This window comes from Bombina bombina, chromosome 6 (genome assembly GCF_027579735.1).
Source record: "Bombina bombina isolate aBomBom1 chromosome 6, aBomBom1.pri, whole genome shotgun sequence".
NCBI lineage: Eukaryota > Metazoa > Chordata > Amphibia > Anura > Bombinatoridae > Bombina > Bombina bombina.
In genome coordinates this window covers 303527602-303545621 of record NC_069504.1, presented here as the reverse complement: position 1 = coordinate 303545621, position 18020 = coordinate 303527602, and the positions used below count along the sequence as shown (strand labels likewise).

The 18020-nt window shown below is 38.5% G+C and overlaps 1 protein-coding gene across 2 annotated transcripts in view; it reads left to right on the top strand.

Annotated features, from left to right (window-relative positions):
* C6H12orf29 (chromosome 6 C12orf29 homolog) overlaps nucleotides 1-18020 on the top strand; it is a 39994-nt gene that overhangs the window by 8406 nt on the left and 13568 nt on the right. The gene's annotated exons all lie outside the window — the stretch shown is intronic.

The following is an 18020-nucleotide window of genomic DNA, read 5'->3' as shown; positions in this document are numbered from 1 at the left end:
TTAAATGAGATTGTAGAATGATTATGCTCCTGATTGGCTCATCATCTGTATCCTCATTTGGAGTTCCACAGGAGCACAGATGTTACTATGCATTTAATCTCCTTTGCAGGGGTTAAACTCATAGTAAAGCAGATACGAATAAGAAATATATTTTAGTTTTGCAATAGAATGTTCCTTTTAATTACACAGAACTTCAAAATCTCAGCAGTTTATAAAATGTACTGTGTAGTAGTATAGTGGTAGGCATTGTTTAAAAGGAGGGATATGAACCCCAATTCAGATACAGCATGTAAATTTAAACAACTTTCCAATTTTCTTCTATTATCAAATTTGTTTTGTTTTTGGTATCCTTTGTTGAAAATGACACCTAGGTAGGCTCAGGAGCAACAAAGCACTACTGGGAGCTAGCTGCATATTGGTGGCTGCACATACATGCCTCTCATTGGCTTACCTGATGTGTTCAGCTCCCAGTAGTGCATTGCTGCTGCTTCAACAAAGGATATCAAAAGAAAAATAGCAAATTTGATAACAGTAGTAAATTGGGAAGTTGTTTAAAATTATATGCTCTATCTGAATCATGCAATCATTCATGTCGCTTTAAGACTCTGCATCTACTTTTTATGTCTAAAACATCCTCATTAATTTGTAAGTAACATGGCTTTTTTTGCTCATAATTTAGTAAAAAGCTATCCATGATTCTAATCCATACATATATTTCAAATAGATCACAACATGGTGGTGGTAAATTCTAATAATAATAAATAAACAGTATTTTCATTTGCAAACTAATCCTAAAAATCATATTTTAAAAAATCATAATTTGTATAATAGGTGTTTAGAATTGTTTCCATAAAGATGACAAATGGAAATCAATATTGTAATTGATATCCTTGTCCAATTAAGCCTCTGAGACTTTTTTTTTTTTTTTTTTTTTTTAATTCAAATTAGCTTTTTATTTAAAAAAAATATCCCATGTACAGGCCTGCACATTTCAGTCTTCAAACATGGAAATTTGACACATTGATTTCTGGGCCTACACTGCCTGTAGAATAGTTTGGCAGCCCAGGACTGAAAATTGCCCTCATGATGGTTACTATTTGCAAAAGTAGATAACCAAGGGTATAATAAATGTAGTGTTTTGTGTAACCACTTTATCATGAGTGACTGGAAATAATGTAAAAAGGGACAGACCAAGGTTAGGGGATCGAAATGTAGTAGTCGTTATAGCAAGCCAATAAGTCAGTACAGGCAGCTGAGGTCAGGAATACAGAATAACCAGCAGTGAATGAAGAATACATACAGAATATTTTTAAATTTTTTTTTTTTTTTTTTTTATTGAAGTTCAACATAGTATACCAGTAGAACATGTCATCAGACAGTGATAATACAGATTAGTAAGCAGCTTACAATCATGAGATATCAAGGAGTAGCACAATAAACATGGCAGAGTGTGAATCAAATTGATACAAATACACAGATCAGTGTGGCAATAGTTCTCCTATGCCTTTCTGCTTCAATGAAGCCGCACCACAAATCAGTCATAAGACGTCTAATGTGCCTCAATACAGTCCTGTATATGTACAAACAGTATGGGGTCAGCACTTGTAAATGTGCTCTCTTACCCACCACCTCCGACTTTTCAGGCTCCTGAGAAGTGAGTAGAGACCTCGATATCTAATCGTTGAGAGCAACGGCCCCCAGTCTCTTCCGTCAGCGTCTCAGGCCCAAAGTGCTCCACAGGTGGCCCGGTACTTCCGGGTTTTGACGTCACAATCAATAGGAGGATGCAGATTGGCTCTTTGGCAGAACGTGTAGTGAACAGCTGTTCGTCGGCGTAGAATCTCTGGAACCCGCATACAATAATCATCAAAGGAAATATGATCCATGCCAGAGAGGTTAAAACTTGAACTTTATTCACTTAACTTTAAAACAAAAGGAAGACTTGCAGAATACAGAGTGAGCGCAGCACTGGGCTTACGCGTTTCAGCAGACAAGCCGTAGTCATAGCCTATAGTGCTGTGTTCACCTCTGCTATTAAAGAACATGAGGGGTAGCTCATTGGCTTACAATCAATTGCTAATTAAAAACACTTGTGCGCCACTCTGTTGATATTAACTGTTAAACGCCTGAGAACAAGGCAACACAAAAACGAAAGAGGGGCAAAACAAATAACCATACTAACAATTTACATCCAGCTCAGGGTACAACATTTAAATAGATACCATAACATTTGTCTTGGCATAGTGGTGATATGTGAATTTCTCCTAATACATTTAAACACTGAAGAAATAAACATATCAAAGTACCCTTTTTATTACACGGACAAGTGCATATGTGAAATTCATATACAATATGTTTATATCAAAAAGCCCCAAAAGTATAGATGAATTCTGTTGTTATACCAGATTATTTGTAGATCTTGAATATGACAAAGAGACCCCTGAAGAATACAATTTAAATATCTAGTATATCTAATTGGAGGAAACCTCTCCACCAAAAATCCATATGAAATGTGACTTATTTCTTGACTTTGTTTATTTCATTTTCTCCCTTAGGATTTATTGCACTAAGCCTAACCACCTCACTCCTCATCATTGTAACACACAATCTCCTGAGTTAATGTGCATCATTTTCACAGTGTGGCTAATGTGTCTGGTGGATTCCCAAATGGGCACACCATTTCATATGAATTGGTTTTATTTATTCCCAATAATTTATCATGTCAAATTTGGAATTTAGTCCCTTGGGGACTCTGGTTTCCATTTTAAATATCCAAATTATTTCTCTCTTTGCTAGCATATTTAAAATGGAAACCAGAGTCCCCAAGGGACTAAATTCCAAATTTGACATGATAAATTATTGGGAATAAATAAAACCAATTCATATGAAATGGTGTGCCCATTTGGGAATCCACCAGACACATTAGCCACACTGTGAAAATGATGCACATTAACTCAGGAGATTGTGTGTTACAGTGATGAGGAGTGAGGTGGTTAGGCTTAGTGCAATAAATCCTAAGGGAGAAAGTGAAATAAACAAAGTCAAGAAATAAGTCACATTTCATATGGATTTTTGGTGGATAGCTTTCCTCCAATTAGATATACTAGATATTTAAATTGTATTCTTCAGGGGTCTCTTTGTCATATTCAAGATCTACAAATAATCTGGTATAACAGAATTCATCTATTTTTGGGGCTTATTGATAAATATATTGTATATGAATTTCACATATGCACTTGTCCGTGTAATAAAAAGGGTACTTTGATATGTTTATTTCTTCAGTGTTTAAATGTATTAGGAGAAATTCACATATCGCCACTATGCCAAGACAAATTTTATGGTATCTATTTAAATGTTGTACCCTGAGCTGGATGTAAATTGTTAGTATGGTTATTTGTTTTGCCCCTCTTTCGTTTTTTGTGTTCCCTTGTTCTCAGGCGTTTAACAGTTAATATCAATAGAGTGCGCACAAGTGTTTTTAATTAGCAATTGATTGTAAGCCAATGAGCTACCCCTCATGTTCTTAAATAGCAGAGGTGAACACGGCACTATAGGCTATGACTACGGCTTGTCTGCTAAAACGCGTAAGCCCAGTGCTGCGCTCACTCTGTATCCTGCAAGTCTTCCTTTTGTTTTAAAGAAGTGAATAAAGTTTAAGTTTTAACCTATCTGGCATGGATCATATTTCCTTTGATGATTATTATATCAAGGAGTAGACTATAAAACAGAACATTTGCAAAATATATCAGGATGACATAAAGTGAAGAATTATAAAAGTTGCTTAGTACACTAATGAGGTTATCAATTTTCTAGATAGGGTGTATATTCAGAGGTGGATCTGATTTAGAGCTTACAGGTGGTGATCGAAATAGAGTAGGTATGTGTACAATTGAAAAAGAAAAGTCACATTTGTTTCTCCACAAGTGAACTTCTATTTATTTTAGTAACTTTTTAAACGCAACTTGTAAGTTATGCTGACCAGTCTTGCTAAGGCAGGTGCGGAAAGTAAGGTCAGCACTATGGTAAGAAGTAAGAGTTACTGTTGAAAGAGTAATAAGAGTTGTGGTATAGACAAGAGAAACCGTGTAAGCAGTCCTCCTAATCTAGGAGGCCCATTATGTGGTGGTGGGGGAGGAGGTGGTTGTTCAAATGTGGCAGGTAGTACATGCTAACAAAAAATATACAGCACATTGTTTTAATGGATGTGGGGGGGGATAATAGTTCAAAAACTTTTAACCAAGCATCATCAGTGTTGCACTAGTACCTAGTGAAGACACAATCTGTATGGGTGATATGTTGGCGATGGATCAACTTCAATATGGGAAAAAGGAACGAAGTAGAGGGTTGCTATAAATGTACAGCTGGACATAGTAAGTCTTAGGGCACCACCTCGGCCGCTGGCAATGCCCCTGTTATCGGTGAATAAGTTGCAGCAGACAGAGTATTAAAAATTAGTTCCTTGGCTTACCATAAAATAAAAATAATTGTTCTACAAAAAGGTCAGATCTTGTGCAAGCAGTGTATACATTCTTATGACAGTATTTTTTTGCCCCCAAATAAGTTGTGCTAGGCACTAGTAAGGATGTGTAAAGAACGGATTGCTTACATGTGAAAACTAATTGGAGATGGCTAGGGTAGCCGTAGGTATAGTATTGTCAATCAGTATACTTATGGTTTTATTTTACAGACAAGGAGCTAGTATAGAAAGGTAACAATTGCGAAATCCCATACTAGTAAAGAAATATATGAAGGTAGGCATCTTTAAAGCATATAAAAAAATAAGTAGCCACTCTTTAAAGGATTACTTTCTGTTATAATTTTTAAGCTAAACAACTAACATATTAAAGTTAATAAACATTAATTAAAACCTACTGACCTATATTTTCTCCAAAACGAAGTTTCATAACGTTCTAAAAGTTATATCTTTTATTCGCCGATGATGTCACGTTATCCTGCCCACTATTTTCAGCACTGCATGTTCAAAATACTTAAACCAATAACTTTGTGTTTAAAGCGCCATTTTGAAACCTAGGTATTGTAAACGGATTGGTACAGAGCAAAGGATACCCACGGAGTGGGTTTGGAAAACAATTAAATTTGCAGACAAGATTTCTGATATACGGTAGAGATATGTTAATGAAATGCTATTGATAAAAAGCGTATTTGGGGTAGTTAGTAACAGGCATAGAAAATATTTACTTACAGTGGCCCTTTAAGACTAGTACTTAGGCTAGATTAGAGACACTGTGAATAAGATGAAACAATACTACAGAACACTGATTAGATAGTTTTTGTCTATAAGACACAGTTAAACAGGATATATAAATAACCAAAGGCTGTCCCAATTGCGGGTGCTCTATATTTGGCAACGACCCAACATCTCAGTATAATACCTTGGGCGTATTTTCGCAGCATATTTACGAGGGAAGGAAACTCAACCGAAAAAGGTCTATATGTTATGTTACAGGTAAGGTCCCTGTAAGCCTCTGAGCATTTTAGATATACAGGTGGCCCTCGTTTTACAACGGTTCAATTTACACCGTTTCAGAATAACAACCTTTTTTTCCAGTCATGTGACTGCTATTGAAAAGCATTGAGAAGCAGTGCATTTATTAAAATAGCCAGTAGGTGGAGCTGTCCGCTTGTGTTGCAGCAAAGTCAAGCAAGCTGAAATTAATCAGTTTAACCAGACCTGAGCTATCGAGCAGATTTAAAAGGAACAAGATCTTCCTGTCTATAAATCAGTCCAGATTGGAATGCATAGAAAGAACTGTTTGCAGAAAAATGCAAGTGAAGTCTGTGTTGTGATTATTTTATTAGGTTTATAATGCTGTTTAGCAAATGTTTTTGTTCATTTAACTTAGTTTAATTATATATTCTGTGTTGTGGGATTATTTTATTAGGTTTACAATGCTGTTTAGCATTTAAAGTCTTCATTTCAAAGCTTTAAAAATAATATATTAGGTGTTACTTATGACAATTTTGAGAGGGGCCTGGAACCTATCTCCCTCACTTCCCATTGACTTACATTATAAACTGGGTTTCAATTTACAACGGTTTCGATTTACAACCATTTCTTCTGGAACCTAACCCTGGCGTAAACTGAGGGCTACCTGTATATCTATATATATATATCTCTATCTCTTAGAACAGACAACAACGAGTAACTTCCTTAACATTAATGCAGGGGGACTCTGCTAGCAAACATAAGTACAATCAGACATGGATTGAAGTGTAGGGCTTTTGAGTCCAAGTCTAAATAAAGGCTTCTGAATAACAATGAACTGTATCGGTGACTGGCCAGTCAGCCACCGCAGCAAAGGTCTCCATGTTTAACCCATACCTGCTCTCTCAAACAGGGAAGCTGGTGGTGTGGTGAAAAAGTTGCCAAAATGCGCAGCAAATAGATAATGCTGTATAGATTGAGAGCAGCTACGACCGTGGCACCAGGGAACTAAAGTATTGTGGTAGTCCGTAAACTTCATTTTCCCTGAATGTTCCTTAGCCATGTTTGTATGTTCCCTCAGTTTCGGCCCTCTAACAGCTGACTTGGCCCCTTGCTCAGTAAAATGTGACACATTCATTATATTCATTTTACTCCCATAAAATTAGGATGCTATATTACCAGAGCATCCATCTGATACTGTCCTTCTGTGGTGCTTTGTGTGGCCTCTGATTCCCTTGGATTGGTGGGATATATAGGATTTGTAGAGAGGTCCCCATCATCAGCCTCTGGCTCCAGGAGGTCCTTCAGATTGTGTTCCGGACTTGAAATGAATGCCGCCTTTATATTTATACGTTTTTGTTTGTTTATTTATTTTTACCAGTTAGAATTTACCACCACTATGTTGTGGTCTATATGACACATGTATGGATTGATAGATAGAATGAGCTTTTTGTGCTGAATTATTTTTTACAGTCTGTGTGTGTGTGTGTGGGCGGACGGACGGAGTGTGGCGCAAAGGCATAGTACAGTACGTCCATGCGGATGCAATTCACCCCTTAACGACATTAGGACGTTCAATACCATCCTGAAAACACTGTGCCTTAACAACATGACAAGTGCGCATGTAATTAACCCCTTTACGTTAGGACATTCCACTCTGTATTAACGTTGTTATGGCACAGTGTTTTCAGGATGGCTTGGAATGTCCTAACATCACACGTGTGGATGTAATTAACCCCTAATGTTAGGACGTTCCATGCCGTCCTAAAAACATTGTGCCTTAACAACGTTAGGACGGCATGGAATGTCCTAACTTCTGTGGTCCCACCACCCACCCCTGTAATACTTTCCTGCTTGGGTACAACGCAGGGACTTGCCTGGTAACTCAGGCAGTCCCCCAGGATCCATTTGGCACAGTTGGAGTCACGTGATCGCAGTGACAGCCCTCTTTCACTTATACTATGTGACATCCCTCTTTCTTCAGTGTGATCTAAGGCGAATGAGGCAGAGAGATCAGTGTTACAAAGTTTTCAATCAGGTAATTTAAAATAATAAAAAAAAACATTTTAGTGTAGGGAAAAAAAAATGAACCCTTTAGGTGCTGTGATCACTCTGTTCAGTACTTCTGGGGTGTAAATTTTTTTTATTATTTTTTTTTATTTTTTTTTTTTTTTTATTAAAATTTACCCTTTTTTGTCTTTTTTTTTTTTAACAATTTTAAAACATTTTCCAAGCATTGTTACATTTTAACCCTTTACTGCAGTTTCTTAACACCGCACACTGTCTGTGATCAGTCTGATCAGAGCATTATGTCTGAGCAACCTGATCTGTTCATTTTTCTTTTATGGTTAGTGTGCTTTAAAAAAAATAAAAATAAATGAGATATATATATATATATATATATATATATATATATATATATATATATATATATATATATAATCTATCCTTTCAGTGCTGTTTAAATCTGATCGCAGTTTTTAATTTTTTAGGCGGTGTGTAGGGTTTATTTTGTTGAGCGGAATTGGTGGGTGGGCTGAGGGAGTTAGCGTTTGGTAGAAGTAAAAAAAACATAAATCATGCCATGTTACTATTCCGCAGAAGAAGCTTACGCCATTCTTGCAAGACACGACAATCTAACAGCATCTGAAGTGAGGCTTCTAGAGATGGTGATCCCAGCCGATCACCTAAAAAGAGGCGCTCAGAATGTTCAACATTTCGGATGAAAATTGGGTACCCCCAAACTGAAATACCCCCATTTATGGCAACTCCTGGCATCAAAACCAGCATTTCAGTTTGTAACCCAAAAAATGATTTCAACTGGTTTCTAACTGACACCATGTTTGAGAATATGGCTACTCAAAGTAATTTATATGCCAGCCATTATCTGCCATTTAATCTAAGTTCACACAATGTTAAGGACAAACACCTGGTACCCCACTGACCTAACAGAAATTAAAATGTCTGACCTTGACAATGGGTACAGTGAAGAAACCCAGCATACGTTCCTACTGGCACTAGCACCCCATCCTGGCTACCCCTCTTTTTCCAGAGAGTTAGATATGAAGAGAGTTAGATATGAACTGCTGCTGCGTTTTCTTCATTTTAATGATAATGCCCCGTGCCTCCCTAGAAATGCCCCTTATCTGACAGGCTATACAAGATATGGCCCCTCATAAAACACTTGTCTGAAAAGTTTACAGAAAATTAAACCCTTGACCAGCACATCTGTGTAGATTAATCCATGATGTAATTTAAGGGAAGATTGCTTTTTAATCAATATATTCCATCCAAGGGTTCACGCTATGGAATAAAATTTTATAAATTGTGTGAATGAACGCAGGTTATACCTGGGCGTTTTGCATTTATGAAGGAAAAGAGAGCCATCTTGATCCACCTGGTTGTCCAGATTCTATGAGCACAAATTGCAAGATTGTGTGGGATCTCCTCCTAACCTTGCTGAACAAAGACTACCATCTATGGGTCAACATTTACTATAGCAGCATAAATTTGTTTAAAAATGTATTTTATTTTGAAACCCTAGCCTGTGGCACAGTGCTCAAAAATTGCAAGAAAGGTTTCCCCCAGAAGCTGACATACTGCAAAAACTGTAGAGGCTCAACATTCGATTTATGCTATGATGAAGTGCTGCCCCTTCAGTACACTGAATAAAAAAAACACAACACACGTGTCCACAATGCATGATTGAGTGCCAGTATCTGTCAGGGGAGAGAATGCAGAAATCCAAAAACCAAAGTGCATTGTTGAGAACAGCAAATATATGGGGGGGGGGGGGTTAGATTTAGCTGATCAGTGCATACAACCATATATGGTTTACAGCAAGACCAATACCTGCTACAGACAATTAGCCATATACTTAACAGATAGCCGGCTATAATTCATATGTGCTGTACAAAAAAGCAGGCACAGGGAAGCCATACACTTTCCTGGAATTTGTATTTAAAAACAAACAAAACAAGAAAGCATGATAGATCTTTCAGTGCATGAATTAATGTAGTAAACTAAATCTGCTCATCTAATATTTCATTTTGGTAATGTCTTCAGGCAGCAGAGTTTATTGTTTAAAAAGATATATAATCCCTTTATTACCCATTCCCTAGTTTTGCATAACCAACATGGTTATATTAATATACTTTCTCTTGTTAGGTGTATCCAGTCCACGGATCATCCATTACTTGTGGGATATTCTCCTTCCCAACAGGAAGTTGCAAGAGGATCACCCACAGCAGAGCTGCTATATAGCTCCTCCCCTAACTGCCATATCCAGTCATTCTCTTGCAAGCTCTCAACATAGCTGGAGGTAGTAAGAGGTAAGTGGTAAAGTATAGTTAGTTTTTTTTCTTCAATCAAACGTTTATTGTTTTTAAATGGTACCGGAGTGTACTATTTTATCTCAGGCAGCATTTAGAAGAAGAATCTGCCTGCGTTTTTCTATGATCTTAGCAGAAGTAACTAAGATCCACTGCTATTCTCACATATGTCTGAGGAGTGAGGTAACTTCAGAGGGAGAATGGCGTGCAGGGTATCCTGCAATAAGGTATGTGCAGTTAAGTTTTTCTAGGGATGGAATTTGCTAGAAAATGCTGCTGATACCGGATTAATGTAAGTTAAAGCCTAAATACAGTGATTTAATAGCGACTAGTATCAGGCTTGCTATCAGAGGTATATACTCTGATTAATGTGCAATATAAAACGTTTGCTGGCATGTTTAATCGTTTTTATATATGCTTTGGTGATAAAACTTATTGGGGCCTAGTTTTTTCCACATGGCTGGCTTTATTTTTTCCTAGAAACAGTTTCCTGAGGCTTTCCACTGTTATAGTATAAAAGTTACAGTTGGTGCAGTTAAAATTACAAACTGTGACATTCAGCTTCCCTCAGCAGTCCCCTGCATGCTATAGGACATCTCTGAAGGGCTCAAAAGGCTTCAAAAGTAGGAGCTGTGGCAGTTGTTATGACTGTTTAAAAAAACATATTTTTCGTTTTGTTAATCTGTATTTTGTATTAAGGGGTTAATCATCCATTTGCAAGTGGGTGCAATGCTCTGCTAACTTGTTACATACACTGTAAAAATTTTGTTAGTTTAACTGCCTTTTTTCACTGTTATTTCAAATTTTGGAAAAATTTGTTTCTCTTAAAGGCACAGTAACGTTTTTTTATATTGCTTGTTAACTTGATTTAAAGTGTTTTCCAAGCTTGCTAGTCTCATTGCTAGTCTGTATAAACATGTCTGACATAGAGGAAACTCCTTGTTCATTATGTTTAAAAGCCATGGTGGAACCCCATAGGGTGTCGGACCCTTTGACTCCCGCTCAAGGGACTCACGCTAAAATGGCGCTAAGTACATCAAAGACGCCCATTTGCAGGACATGGCGGCAATCATGGATAATACCCTGTCAGCGGTATTAGCCAGACTGCCTGAGTTCAGAGGAAAGCGCGATAGCTCTAGGGTTAGACGTAATACAGAGCGCGCAGATGTTTTAAGGCCCATGTCTGATACTGCGTCACAATATGCAGAAGCTGAGGAAGAGCTTCAGTCTGTGGGTGACGTCTCTGACTCGGGGAAACCTGATTCAGATATGTCTACTTTTAAATTTAAGCTTGAGAACCTCCGGGTGTTGCTTGGAGAGGTTTTAGCTGCTCTGAATGACTGTGACACAATTGCAGTGCCAGAGAAATTGTGTAGACTGGATAAATACTACGTGGTGCCGGTGTGTACTGACGTTTTTCCAATACCTAAAAGGTTTACAGAAATTATTACTAAGGAGTGGGACAGACCCGGTGTGCCGTTTTCCCCCCCTCCTATTTTTAGAAAAATGTTTCCAATAGACGCCACCACACGGGACTTATGGCAGACGGTCCCTAAGGTGGAGGGAGCAGTTTCTACTTTAGCAAAGCGTACCACTATCCCTGTCGAGGACAGTTGTGCTTTTTCAGATCCAATGGATAAAAAATTAGGTTACCTTAAGAAAATGTTTATTCCACAAGGTTTTATCCTGCAGCCCCTTGCATGCATTGCTCCTGTCACTGCTGCTGCGGCGTTCTGGTTTGAGTCTCTGGAAGAGGCCTTTCAGACAGCTACTCCATTGACTGAAATACTTGACAAGCTTAGAACACTTAAGCTAGCTAATTCTTTTGTTTCTGATGCCATTGTTCATTTGACTAAACTAACGGCTAAGAATTCCGAATTCGCCATCCAGGCGCGTAGGGCGCTATGGCTTAAATCTTGGTCAGCTGACGTGACTTCAAAGTCTAAATTACTTAACATTCCCTTCAAGGGGCAGACCCTATTCGGGCCTGGTTTGAAGGAAATTATTGCTGACATTACTGGAGGTAAGGGTCATACCCTTCCTCAGGACAGGGCCAAATCAAGGGCCAAACAGTCTATTTTTCGTGCCTTTCGAAACTTCAAGGCAGGTGCAGCATCAACTTCCTCTGCTACAAAACAAGAGGGAACTTTTGCGCAATCCAAGCCGGCCTGGAAATCTAACCAGGCCTGGAGCAAAGGCAAGCCAGAAAGCCTGCTGCTGCCTCTAAGACAGCATGAAGGAACGGCCCCCTATCCGGCAACGGATCTAGTAGGGGGCAGACTTTCTCTCTTCGCCCAGGCGTGGGCAAGAGATGTTCAGGATCCCTGGGCGTTGGAGATCATATCTCAGGGATATCTTCTGGACTTCAAAGCTTCCCCCCCACAAGGGAGATTTCACCTTTCGAGATTATCTGTAAACCAGATAAAGAAAGAGGCATTCTTACGCTGTGTGCAAGACCTCCTAATAATGGGAGTGATCCATCCAGTTCCACAGATGGAACAAGGACAGGGATTTTATTCAAATCTGTTTGTGGTTCCCAAAAAAGAGGGAACCTTCTGACCAATTTTGGATCTAAAGATCTTAAACAAATTCCTCAGAGTTCCATCATTCAAGATGGAGACTATTCGTACCATCCTACCTATGATCCAGGAGGGTCAGTACATGACCACAGTGGATTTGAAGGATGCTTACCTTCACATACCGATTCACAAAGATCATCATCGGTTCCTAAGGTTTGCCTTTCTAGACAGGCATTACCAGTTTGTGGCTCTTCCCTTCGGGTTAGCTACAGCCCCAAGAATTTTTACAAAGGTTCTGGGTTCTCTTCTGGCGGTCCTAAGACCACGGGGCATAGCAGTGGCCCCTTATCTAGACGACATCCTGATACAGGCGTCAAACTTCCAAATTGCCAAATCTCATACGGACATAGTGTTGGCATTTCTGAGGTTGCATGGGTGGAAAGTGAACGAGGGAAAGAGTTCTCTATCACCCCTCACAAGGGTTTCCTTCCTAGGAACTCTGATAGATTCTGTAGAAATTTAAAATTTACCTGATGGAGTCCAGGTTATCAAAGCTTCTAAATTCCTGCCGTGTTCTTCACTACATTCCGCGCCCTTTGGTGGCTCAATGCATGGAAGTGATCGGCTTAATGGTAGCGGCGATGGACATAGTGCCATTTGCGCGCCTACATCTCAAACCGCTGCAATTATGCATGCTCAGACAGTGGAATGGGGATTACACAGATTTGTCCCCTCTGCTAAATCTGGATCAAGAGACCAGAGATTCTCTTCTCTGGTGGCTATCTCGGGTCCATCTGTCCAAAGGTATGACCTTTCACTGGCCAGATTGGACAATTATAACAACAGATGCCAGCCTTCTAGGTTGGGGTGCAGTCTGGAATTCCCTGAAGGCTCAGGGATCGTGGACTCGGGAGGAGAAACTCCTCCCAATAAATATTCTGGAGTTAAGAGTAATATTCAATGCTCTTCTAGCTTGGCCTCTGTTAGCAACCCTGAGGTTCATCAGATTTCAGTCGGACAACATCACGACTGTGGCTTACATCAACCATCAAGGGGGGACCAGGAGTTCCCTAGCGATGTTAGAAGTCTCCAAGATAATTCGCTGGGCAGAGACTCACTCTTGCCATCTATCAGCGATCCATATCCCAGGTGTAGAGAACTGGGAGGCTGATTTTCTAAGTCGTTAGACTTTTCATCCGGGGGAGTGGGAACTCCATCCGGAGGTGTTTGCTCAATTGGTTCATCGTTGGGGCACACCAGAATTGGATCTCATGGCGTCTCGCCAGTACGCCAAGCTTCCTTGTTACGGATCCAGGTCCAGGGACCCAGAAGCGACGCTGATAGATGCTCTAGCAGCACCGTGGTTCTTCAACCTGGCTTATGTGTTTCCACCGTTTCCTCTGCTCCCTCGACTGATTGCCAAAATAAAACAGTAGAGAGCATCTGTGATCTTGATCGTGCCTGCGTGGCCACGCAGGACCTGGTATGCAAACCTGGTGGACATGTCATCCTTTCCACCTTGGCCTCTGCCTCTGAGACAAGACCTTCTACTACAAGGTCCTTTCAATCATCCAAATCTAATTTCTCTGAGACTGACTGCCTGGAGATTGAATGCTTGATTTTATCAAGGCGTGGCTTCTCCGAGTCAGTCATTGATACCTTAATACAGGCACGAAAGCCTGTAACCAGGAAAATCTACCATAAGATATGGCGCAAATATCTTCATTGGTGTGAATCCAAGAATTACTCATGGAGTAAGGTTAGGATTCCTAGGATATTGTCCTTTCTCCAAGAGGGTTTGGATAAAGGATTATCAGCTAGTTCTTAAAAGGGACAGATTTCTGCTCTGTCTATCCTTTTGCACAAGCGTCTGGCAGAGGTTCCAGACGTCCAGGCATTTTGTCAGGCTTTGGTTAGAATTAAGTATGTGTTTAAACCTGTTGCTCCTCCATGGAGCTTAAACTTGGTTCTTAAGGTTCTTCAAGGGGTTCCGTTTGAACCCCTTCATTCCATTGATATCAAACTTTTATCTTGGAAAGTTCTGTTTTTGATGGCTTTTTCCTCGGCTCGTAGAGTCTGAGTTATCAGCTTTACAGTGTGATTCTCCTTATCTGATTTTCCATACAGATAAAGTAGTTCTGCGTACAAAACCTGGGTTTTTACCTAAGGTAGTTTCCAACAAGAATATCAATCAAGAGATTGTTGTTCCATCATTGTGTCCTAATCCTTCTTCAAAGAAGGAACGTCTCTTACATAATTTGGACGTAGTCCGTGCTTTAAAGTTTTACTTACAAGCGACTAAAGATTTTCGTGAAACATCTTCCCTGTTTGTTGTTTACTCTGGACAGAGGAGAGGTCAAAAGGCTTCAGCAACCTCTTTCTTTTTGGCTTCGGAGCGTAATACGCTTAGCCTATGAGACTGCTGGACAGCAGCCCCCTGAAAGGATTACAGCTCATTCTACTAGAGCTGTGGCTTCCACCTGGGCCTTTAAAAATTAGGCTTCTGTTGAACAGATTTGCAAAGCGGTGACTTGGTCTTCGCTTCATACCTTTTCAAAATTTTATACTTTTGCTTCTTCGGAGGCTATTTTTGGGAGACAGGTTCTACAGGCAGTGGTCCCTTACGTTTAAGTATCTGCCTTGTCCCTCCCTTCATCCGTGTACTTTAGCTTTGGTATTGGTATCCCACAAGTAATGGATGATCCGTGGACTGGATACACCTAACAAGAGAAAACATAATTTATGCTTACCTGATAAATTTATTTCTCTTGTGGTGTATCCAGTCCACGGCCCGCCCTGTCCTTTTAAGGCAGGTCTAAATTTTAAACTACAGTCACCACTGCACCCTATGGTTTCCCCTTTCTCGGCTAGTTTCGGTCGAATGACTGGGTATGGCAGTTAGGGGAGGAGCTATATAGCAGCTCTGCTGTGGGTGATCCTCTTGCAACTTCCTGTTGGGAAGGAGAATATCCCACAAGTAATGGATGATCCGTGGACTGGATACACCACAAGAGAAATTTATCAGGTAAGCATAAATTTATGTTTTTTACCCCTGTGATTACCTTGTATCTAAGCCTCTGCAGACTGCCCCCTTATCTCAGTTATTTAGACAAACTTGCATTTTAGGCAATCAGTGCTGACTCATAAATAACTCCATGGGAGTGAATACAATGCTATCTGTATGGCACACATGAACTACCACTGTCTAGCTGGGAAAAACTCTCAAAATGCTCTGAGATAAAAGGCTGACTTCAAGGGATTAGAAATGAGCATATGAATCTTTCAACAAAGAATGTTAAGAGAAAAAAACAAATTTTCATGCCCTATCTGAAGCATGAAAGTTTTTAATTTTGACTACACTGTCCATTTAAATAAAGTTAGGTATACAGACTATTTTGTATATTTTTTTCAAAGGTTTTTTTTATTTCACATTCTGTTTTCTAAAAATGGTTTTCATTAAAAATTCCAGAAGATGAATGAAAGGTATTTTAAATCCCTTTTTTTTTTTTGTATTTATTTATTTAATAAATATACATTTGGGACCCATGTTAGTTTGAAGAAGAAATAAAATGTAATTTCTAGCCAAGCTGGCTTAATAAACAGGTGCTAAAGGAGATAAGTAAGAAAGACGTGTACTTAATAATGCAAGGAGCATGGTACTAATGCATTATTTCTAGTGTATCCGTAAAGTATGTTAAAGGACAATCAGATTGTAGAATCTAGAAAATGGAAAATGTATTTCAAAGAACCCTAAACTGACTTTCAAATATATAAAAAATTGAAGGGATGACACATTGGAACACTAATATATGAGTTGGGTAGTGACCAGGAAAATGGCTAAATATTAAATAAATGTTTTCCTTTTTTTTACGTTATATAATGGTCCATATATTATGCCATGATAGAAATTCCTTCCCGCTGACAATTACTAAGTTGATGTTAAAAAGAGCATTCAAGTCTAGAGGTGTTACATCCAAGGCTTCTAAAGCCAATACTTCTATTTTGTCAATGAGTTTATCTTGTCAGGCATAATACCATATGATTTATGTAATCTATTGGGGTCTTAGTGTTTTAAAATGGAATCAGAGCTCATTTATGAAGTTATATACTAATAAGTGTGACATATTTTAGAGAAGGTAACTAGAAGGGCTTACAAAGAAGAGCTTGGGAAATTAGAATTAAATCTATATCTGCCCAAGAATTTAGGAGCTATAATATCTCCAGTTGTATTAGCGTGTGTGTTTGCACGTTATCTCTCTTACATAAATAAATAGTATGTAGTATGATGAAAGGAAATAAAATAACGAATGTGGATGGGAAACAATTTAAAGTAAAAGGACACATAAATTGTAAAAGCACTGGAGTGGTATATTTAGTAACATGTACATGTCCAATGTTCTATGTTGGAAAAACCATGAGAGAATAAAGGAACATAGACGGGACATACTCGAAGAAAGGATCAAAAGTAGTGGAATACCCAGACATTTTATGGATTGCCATAATAGTTAGGGTAAGGATTTAGGATGGATAGGTTTAGAGTTAATTGATTTAAGGTCCAGAGGAGGAGATATTGACAAATTACTCCTAAAAGCTGAGTGTAAATGGATATATAATCTTAAAGGGACGGTCAAATAAAAAAAAAAGTCATGATTTAAATAGGGAATGTAATTTTAAACCACTTTCAAATTTACTTTTATCACCAATTGTGCTTTGTTCTCTTGGTGTCCTTAGTTGAAAGCTAAACCTAGGCGGTCCATATGCTAATTTCTTAGACCTTGAAGACTGCCTCTAATCTGAATGCCTTAGTTCATGTGTTTCATATAGATAACATTGAGTTAATGCACATGAAGTTACAGTGGAGTAAGCACTGATTGGCTAAAATGCAAGTCTGTCAAAAGAACTGAAATAAAGGGGCAGTTTGCAGAAGCATAAATACAAGTTATTCACAGAGGTAAAACGTGTATTTCTATAACCATGTTGGTTATGCAAAACTGGGAAATGGGTTAAACAACAAAAATTCTGGTGTTGACTGTCCCTTTAACTCTTTACAGCCAGTAGGACTAAATAAGGAAATAAATTATGCCCCCTTCCTCACATAATGCAGCCGCTACAAGCCTTTATATTTCATATGCCCTTATCTTTTGTATGATCTAAAGAAAACTGAACTTGAACAATGATAGGATAATATATAATAAGTGATGGAACTTTCCTTAAAGGGACAGTAAACCTTAAAAATAATGTTATATAATTCTGCACATAGTGCAGAATTATATAACATTATTTAGGTGCTATAGCCATAAAATCATTTTTTACCTTTTTAAAATGTAAAAATGTCAGCGCTCCTGTGCACTTAGTGCTATGGTGCGGTCGGGCCGGGCTGTAACTATACAGCTGGCCCGATGCGCTGACTGAATATTACAGACCCGCTCAGCAGAGAGCGGGTCTGTAAAAGCGCTGACATTTTTACATTTTAAAAAGGTAAAAAATGATTTTATGGCTATAGCACCTAAATAATGTTATATAATTCTGCACTATGTGCAGAATTATATAACATTATTTTTAAGGTTTACTGTCCCTTTAAATGTATGTAAATGACTGTCCATATTCATTATTATTATTTTTTCTTTTCAGTTAAGAATACCTCTCTCTATACAAGATCATTTACTTTAAATGTGTGTATGTGTGTGTGTGTGTGTGTATATATATATATATATATATATATAT